The sequence below is a fragment of the Rhineura floridana genome, chromosome 7, assembly GCF_030035675.1.
Source record: "Rhineura floridana isolate rRhiFlo1 chromosome 7, rRhiFlo1.hap2, whole genome shotgun sequence".
Classification (NCBI taxonomy): Eukaryota; Metazoa; Chordata; class Lepidosauria; order Squamata; family Rhineuridae; genus Rhineura; species Rhineura floridana.
The window spans coordinates 67,101,960-67,111,008 of NC_084486.1; positions in this window are offsets into that span (position 1 = coordinate 67,101,960).

A 9,049-nucleotide genomic window follows, 5' to 3' on the forward strand; every position below is an offset into this window, starting at 1 on the left:
ATGAAACAAGAGAGGAGGAGGCTTGAGTGCAGATGGAGGCGAACTCGAAACGGATGCAATTATGCCTTGGTAAGTGCCTCCACTAAGTTGTATATAAAAGCAGTAAGGGCAGCAAAAAAGTGTTATTTTGCTGCCACTATTAGATCATCTTTATGCCGCCCAGCGGAGCTTTTTAAGATAGTACGAGGACTTTTACACTCTGGCCCTCAGGACATCACAGAGGCATCTGAAGCCCGCTGCAACGAGTTTGCGGGGCACTTCCAAAATAAAATCGCATGCATCCGTAGGGATCTCGACTCTAATGTTAGAACAGTTGAATCAATTGAGGTACCCAGATCACGATCTTGTCCTCAATTATTGCATGAGTTTCAGTTGGTGCAGCTTGAGGAAGTTGACAAGGTGCTTGGACTGGTGCGTGCGACCACGTCGGCACTGGACCCTTGCCCCTCTTGGCTAGTAAAAGCTAGCCGGGCTGGAACTGCCGGATGGGCCAAGGAAGTGATCAATGCCTCCTTGAGAGAGGGAGTTGTCCCCCGTTGTCTCAAGGAGGCTGTAGTGAGACCTCTTTTGAAGAGGTCCTCCTTGGACCCAGATAATTTGAACAAATATCGACCGGTAGCGAATGTTCCATTTCTGGGCAAGGTCTTGGAACGGGTGGTTGCCGCCCAGCTCCAGACGCTCTTGGATGAAACCGATTATCTAGATCCGTTTCAATCCGGTTTTAGGCCTGGTTTTGGCACAGAAACAGCCTTGGTCGCCCTGTATGATGACCTCTGTCAGGAGAGGGACAGGGGGAGTGTAACTCTGTTGATTCTCCTTGATCTCTCAGCTGCTTTTGATACCATCGACCATGGTATCCTTCTGGAGACACTCGTGGAGTTGGGAGTTGGGGGTACTGCTTGGCAGTGGCTCCGCTCTTACTTGGCGGATTGTCTCCAGAAGGTAGTGCTTGGGGAGCATTGCTCGATACCCTGGACTCTCCATTGTGGAGTCCCTCAGGGATCGGTTCTGTCCCCCATGCTTTTCAACATCTACATGAAGCCTCTGGGTGCGGTCATCCAGAGTTTTGGAGTGCGTTGCCATCAGTACGCTGATGACACACAGCTCTATTTCTCCTTCTCATCTTCTTCAGGTGAGGCTGTTGATGTGCTGAACCGTTGCCTGGCCGTGATAATGGACTGGATGGGAGCTAATAAACTGAAACTCAATCCAGACAAGACCGAGACGCTGTTGGTGAATGCCTTTTCTGCACAGATGGTGGATGTTCATCCCGTTCTGGATGGGGTTACACTCCCCCTGAAGGAACAGGTTCATAGTCTGGGGGTTCTTTTCGATCCTTCCTTGTCACTGGAGGCTCAGATAGCCTCGGTGGCTCGGAATGCGTTCTACCACCTTCGGTTGGTAGCCCAACTACACCCCTATCTGGGCAGTGACGACCTCGCCTCAGTTGTTTATGCTCTGGTGACCTCTAGATTGGACTACTGTAATGCACTCTACGTGGGGCTGCCCTTGAAGACGGTTCGGAAGCTGCAGCTAGTGCAAAACGCAGCAGCCAGACTGTTGACGAGGACCAATCGGTCCTCACATATTACACCTGTTCTGGCCCATTTGCACTGGTTGCCAATTTGTTTCCGGGCTAGATTCAAGGTGCTGGTATTGACCTATAAAGCCTTACACAGTGCGGGTCCGCAATACCTGATGGAATGCCTCTCCCGCTACGAACCTACCCATGCACTTCGTTCGACATCTAAGGCCCTCCTCCGAGTACCGACTCATCGAGAATCTCGGAGGGTAGTGACAAGATCAAGGGCCTTTTCGGTGGTGGCCCCCGAATTGTGGAATAGTCTCCCCGAGGAGGTACGCCTGGCGCCTACGTTGTTATCCTTTCGGCGCCAGGCTAAAACCTTTCTATTCTCCCAGGCATTTTAATTCATGTTAAAGTATTTTAATGTTTTAATGGTTTAGTGTTCTTAATATTACATTATTGTTATTATGTATCTGTATTTTTATATTTTGTGATTTTTGTTGATTTATTGTATTATCTTATGTTGTACACCGCCCAGGGAGCCGTTGGTTATGGGCGGTTTATAAATGAAATTAAACTAAACTAAACTAAACCAAACAGGCAGGGTTTGGACATTGTAGCTCTTTCCCATTGTTACTCCGCAGCTACCGGTGTTCAGAGGAATACTGCCTTGCAATGCATCATGTACTAATAGTTAGTGACAGAGCATCCTCCCCGAACTTATTTAATCACCTTTAGAAACTAGTTACATTAGTGGTCATGACCACATCTCCTGGAGAAGATTCCCTAAATTGACTGTGTGAACAAGTGTTTTCTACTGTCTGCCCTGAATCTCCTGCTGTTACACACAGGTTCCTATTTCCCTTATGTCAGAGGCATTTAGGAGCAACAGGAATTAACCTGAGAGTAGGGAAATAACACTTAGGAAGTCCATTCTTCACCACAGCCAATTCTGCTATTCCCATTTGAGATGAATCCATGTGATTCCCCCTCCTGAGCTGAAGCATGATGCCAATAATCCCTCCCCTCAGTCAGATCAGGGCCCCCAAAAGCCACAGAGGGTTCTGTCACTCTGTAGTCCTTTGTACAGAATAGCTGTTTGTTTGGGGTATCTCATTTTTTTCTAGGTCCTGGGGCTGGGCTTTGCAAGAAGTGAGGCTGTCCAAAATGTTGCTTGTGGGGCATTGACTTGATCTTTGTTAAGTACAGTGGGAGGAGGATTTTTTAAAAATTAAAAGCTTCATTTAAGGATATACCCCCCCAATTGCTCTGTATTAACAGAAACACAACTCAGAGCTCTTCAGCACTTCACAGACAGCATTCCAAACAGTATCACAGTATTGTAAAGTCTATATCAGAGGTCTGTGGCCTATCAGAGGACACAGGCAAGGCCTGTGTGAAGCTACAACTTTTTTTTTAAGTGTACAAGCAACAGTACCCAGCACTCAGCCACCTCTTGATTATTTTAAGGTAAAAAAAAAATCTATCCCCTTCATAAGAGATTGTGGAGGACAAAGACTTCTTTTACTTCCCCCACAAAAGCCCCTGGACCTAGTTACCTGGATTTTGGCAGGCTTAATCCATTCTGGAGCAGCTCCTGTACCTGTAAATGTCATCCACTTTGGTGAAAAGGAGGAAAAAGTTATAGCTGTTTTTAGATTCGCCATTACAGCAGAACACAGCTTCATTTTTTTTAGAGTGCTTAGGAAGCAAATTACAGATTGAAGAAGACAGCAGAGAGCAACTCAGAAACATATTGGGCTTTGAAGAAAAATCGACAGATATGAAGTGAATCCTGGGGCCATGCACACCCCTAACAAACACTCCAGGCAAACAAAGGCAAAAGCCATGTTAGGACTAGCCCATTTTATGGTGTGTTCCAGGGGGGGTGATGATTGCCAAGCGTCAAACCAGCTATGATCTTGGGGGCTCATCAGGTCCAATGGGCATGCAGGCTGACAATACTAGGTACCTTCCCTATCACACAGGAAGATGTTTTGGGAGGTGTAGATCTGAGAGCATCTCTCTTTCTGCCCTTCCTATCAAACAAACCTGTATGTATTTAGCCAAAGATCAGAACTATGTACTTTGCCCTCTTTGCTGTTATGGAAGTAGTCATCTTTGGCGCACATCACGCCTGCCAAGCAGTTTCATATCCCCCCTGTAAAAAAAACCCTAATGTTTTATTGGGGGTATATTCTGTAACATGTTCTACAAATTATACAGCCACAAGAGTGGATGTATACTATAGCCAACATGGATTTTTTGCATTTTGCAATATTGAAAATAACCCCGTGCAATTCTGATACTTCCCATAAGCTCATTTCAAAACAAAACCTTACAAAACTTATAGTCCTGAACTCAGAAATGCTTGCTTAACAACCCTCTAAATTTTCATGGTGATACACAAAACAGTCAGAGAATTGAGAGTTCAAAGTGTAAAAACAGAGGAAAAAACCAGACTCCTTTTGGACTTTTTGCTGTCAGAGATCTCATAATTTGTTGAAATTAATTAAAAATCAGCCATGTGCACAAAGTACCTTTAATCCTATTACTGACCTTGCCCCATACTCTGACCTTCATCTTCTGCAGTGTAAAAAATGCCTGGCCGAATTTTAATTAATTTAAGAAATTTAGCATTGGAGTCAATGATAAACCCAGGCATGTTCAGTAAGAACCAATTGTCAGTGTTCTAAAAGTCAAACTCACACCTGCTGGGCTTGCCTAATCAGGGGGACACACCCACACCAGACATTTATTTCAGGGGGCCACACCCATGTCAGACATTAATTTCACTTTAGACAATCAGGACTTCCCCCAAGAATCCTGGGAAGTGTAGTTTGTGAAGGATGCTGGGAGGAGACTCCTATTCCCCTGACAGAGCTCCAATGGCCAGAGTGGTTTAATAGTCAGCAGTTCTGATTAAAGCTCCGTGAGTGTTGAGCCCCAGCTCTCCCAGGAGGATCAGGGAGGGGAGTCGGCCGAGCCCCAGCCTCCTCAGATAGAGCACGGGGAGGAATCAGAGGTAGATGAGGCTTTCGAGGACAATGAGGGAGGGGGAGTAGTTGACAGTCTGCCAGTTCCCACAGACAGCTCTCCCGCCGAAGCAGACCTCACTCCACCTACAGACGCCCCAACAGAGATGGGGAATGACCAGGCGAGTGTGCCAGCTCCACCACCACCCCAGGATTCCCCTCCTGGCATTTCAAACACTTTCCCGCCTCCTGTGGCCGAGCTGGCACCCATTGAGCCTGTACTGTCAGATAAGCCGGCGGAGGCTCGCCCCCCTTCGCCCCGCGGGAGACGCCACAAGAAGGTGGGATTTAAAAGGAATCAGAGATTACAGTGGGTGATTCGATCATTAGGAACATAGACAGTGGGGTGTGAGATGGGCATGTAGACCGCAAAGGTGTTTTGCCTGCCTGGTGCGAAGGTTGCGGATATCGCCCGTCGTTTAGATAGTTTGGTAGACAGTGCTGGGAAGGAGTCAGTGGTCGTGGTGCACGTTGGCACCAACGACATGGGGAAATGCAGCCGTGAGGTCCTGGAAGCAAAATTTAGGTTGCTAGGTAGGATGCTGAAAGCCAGGACCTCCAAGGTGGCTTTCTCTGAAATGCTACCGGTTCCACGCGCAGGACCAGCCAGACAGGCCCAGCTTTGCAGTCTCAATGCGTGGATGAGACGATGGTGTCAGGTGGAAGGGTTTGGATTTGTTAGGCACTGGGGAACATTTTGGGACAAGCCGGGCCTGTACAAAAGGGACGGGCTCCACTTGAACCTGAATGGAACCAGACTGCTGGCACTTAAAATTAAAAAGGTGGCAGAGCAGCTTTTAAACTGACTGAGGGGGGAAACCCGACAGGAGCTGAGAAAGGTCCGGTTCAGAATAAACCTCCCCCCTGGGATAAAAACCAAAGAAATGATGAAATTTTAAAAGGGGTAGGCCTAGAAGTAGGCATTGTGAGAGCAGGGGCACAGGATATCAATTCAGAAGAGCAAAATTACCACAGGCCTAACCACAAGTGCCAAAGACACTTGAAGAGAGACACTGCTTACAAGTGCCTGTACGCTAATGCTAGGAGCCTCCGAACCAAGATGGGGGAACTGGAGTGCTTGGTCTTAGAGGAGAGCATTGATATAGTGAGCATAACGGAGACCTGGTGGAATGGAGAAAACCAGTGGGATACGGTTATCCCTGGATATAAACTATATTGGAAGGACAGGGAAGGATGTATTGGTGGCGGAGTCGCTCTATACGTGAAAGAAGGCATTGAATCCAGCAAGCTCGAAACCCCAAAAGAGGTGGACTCCTCCACAGAATCGTTGTGGGTGGTGATACCATGCCCCAGGAGGGACTTAATACTGGGAACGATCTATCGTCCCCCTGATCAAAATGCTCAGGGAGACCTTGAGATGAGATATGAAATTGAGGAAGCATCCAAACTAGGAAATGTGGTAGTAATGGGTGACTTCAACTACCCGGACATAGACTGGCTGCATATGTGTTCCAGTCATGACAAAGAAGCAAAGTTTCTAGATATTCTAAATGACTATTCCCTAGACCAGTTGGTCATGGAACCGACCAGAGGGACAGCAACCCTGGACTTAATCCTCAGTGGGGACCGGGACCTGGTGCGAGATGTGTTGTTGAACCAATTGGGAGCAGTGACCACAGTGCTATTAAATTAAACATACATGTAAATGACCAATTGCCAAGAAAATCCAACACGGTCACATTTGACTTCAAAGGAGGAAACTTCACAAAACTGAGGGGGTTGGTAAAAAGAAAGCTGAAAAACAAAGTCCAGAGGGTCACATCACTCGAAAATGCTTGGAAGTTGTTTAAAAACACTATATTAGAAGCTCAACTGGAGTGCATACCGCAGATCAGAAAAGGTACCGCCAGGGCCAAGAAGATGCCAGCATGGTTAACGAGCAAAGTCAAGGAAGCTCTTAGAGGCAAAAAGTCTTCCTTCAAAAAATGGAAGTCTTGTCCAAATGAAGAAAATAAAAAAGAACACAAACTCTGGCAAAAGAAATGCAAGAAGACAATAAGGGATGCTAAAAAAGAATTTGAGGAGCACATTGCTAAGAACATAAAAACCAACAACAAAAAATTCTATAAATACATTCAAAGCAGGAGACCATCTAGGGAGACAATTGGACCCTTGGATGATAAGGGAGTCAAAGGTGTACTAAAGAACGATAAGGAGATTGCAGAGAAGCTAAATGAATTCTTTGCATCTGTCTTCACAGTGGAAGATATAGGGCAGATCCTTGAACCTGAACTAACATTTGCAGGAAGGGATTCTGAGGAACTGAGATAGTGGTAACGAGAGAGGAAGTTTTAGGCTTAATAGACACTATAAAAACTGACAAATCACCAGGCCTGGATGGCATCCACCCGAGAGTTCTCAAAGAACTCACATGTGAAATTGCTGATCTGCTAACTAAAATATGTAACTTGTCCCTTGGGTCCTCCTCCGTGCCTGAGGACTGGAAAGTGGCAAATGTAACGCCAATCTTCAAAAAGGGATCCAGAGGGGATCCCGGAAATTACAGGCCAGTTAGCTTAACTTCTGTCCCTGGAAAACTGGTAGAAAGTATTATTAAAGCTAGATTAACTAAGCACATAGAAGAACAAGCCTTGCTGAAGCAGAGCCAGCACGGCTTCTGCAAGGGAAAGTCCTGTCTCAGTAACCTATTAGAATTCTTTGAGAGTGTCAACAAGCATATAGATAGAGGTGATCCAGTGGACATAGTGTACGTAGACTTTCAAAAAGCTTTTGACAAGGTACCTCACCAAAGGCTTCTGAGGAAGCTTAGCAGTCATGGAATAAGAGGAGAGGTCCTCTTGTGGATAAGAAATTGGTTAAGAAGCAGAAAGCAGAGAGTAGGAATAAACGGACAGTTCTCCCAATGGAGGGCTGTAGAAAGTGGAGTCCCTCAAGGATCGGTATTGGGACCTGTACTTTTCAACTTGTTCATTAATGACCTAGAATTAGGAGTGAGCAGTGAAGTGGCCAAGTTTGCTGATGACACTAAATTGTTCAGGGTTGTTAAAACAAAAAGGGATTGCGAAGAGCTCCAAAAAGACGTCTCCATACTGAGTGAATGGGCAGAAAAATGGCAAATGCAATTCAATATAAACAAGTGTAAAATTATGCATATTGGAGCAAAAAATCTTAATTTCACATATACGCTCATGGGGTCTGAACTGGCGGTGACCAACCAGGAGAGAGACCTCGGGTTGTAGTGGACAGCACAATGAAAATGTCGACGCAGTGTGCGGCAGCTGTGAAAAAGGCAAATTCCATGCTAGCGATAATTAGGAAAGGTATTGAAAATAAAACAGCCGATATCATAATGCTGTTGTATAAATCTATGGTGCGGCCGCATTTGGAATACTGTGTACAGTTCTGGTCGCCTCATCTCAAAAAGGATATTATAGAGTTGGAAAAGGTTCAGAAGAGGGCAACCAGAATGATCAAGGGGATGGAGCGACTCCCTTACGAGGAAAGGTTGCAGCATTTGGGGCTTTTTAGTTTAGAGAAAAGGCGGGTCAGAGGAGACATGATAGAAGTGTATAAAATTATGCATGGCATTGAGAAAGTGGATAGAGAAAAGTTCTTCTCCCTCTCTCATAATACTAGAACTCGTGGACATTCAAAGAAGCTGAATGTTGGAAGATTCAGGACAGACAAAAGGAAGTACTTCTTTACTCAGCGCATAGTCAAACTATGGAATTTGCTCCCACAAGATGCAGTAATGGCCACCAGCTTGGACGGCTTTAAAAGAAGATTAGACACATTCATGGAGGACAGGGCTATCAATGGCTACTAGCCATGATGGCTGTGCTCTGCCACCCTAGTCAGAGGCAGCATGCTTCTGAAAACCAGTTGCCGGAAGCCTCAGGAGGGGAGAGTGTTCTTGCACTCGGGTCCTGCTTGCGGGCTTCCCCCAGGCACCTGGTTGGCCACTGTGAGAACAGGATGCTGGACTAGATGGGCCACTGGCCTGATCCAGCAGGCTCTTCTTATGTTCTTATGTTCTACAGGAGAAGACCTTCCCTACTTAAGGCGGCGCCCCCCTGACTCGGTTGCTGAGTCAACTTTCTTCACATGCTTCAGACTATGCCTAGGTAGCTTAGTTAGGGACTGTAGTGAGTTAGCATAGCTAAGTCGATGGACTGCACTACCTTTAATGTAAGAGTTACTCTAATAAAACAGGAATTAATTCCAGTCTCGCTTCCGTCTCGTGTCTCACACTCTGGGCAAGACAGTGAAGGGAGCAGGGCACCTCCTAGCAACTCTCAGCAACCTTCACTATCTACACTTCCAAGGATTCTTTGGGGGCAGCCATGACTGTCTAAAGTAAAATAAAGGTCTGGTGTGGATGTGGTCAGGGACAGCTTTGGTTTAAATATGGGTGTGAGGCTACATGTGCCAGCTGTAGAATAAAAAGGTGGGGGAAACACTGAAAAACAATGATACTGTTCACAATGTTTTCCTTCTGAAAAAGAAA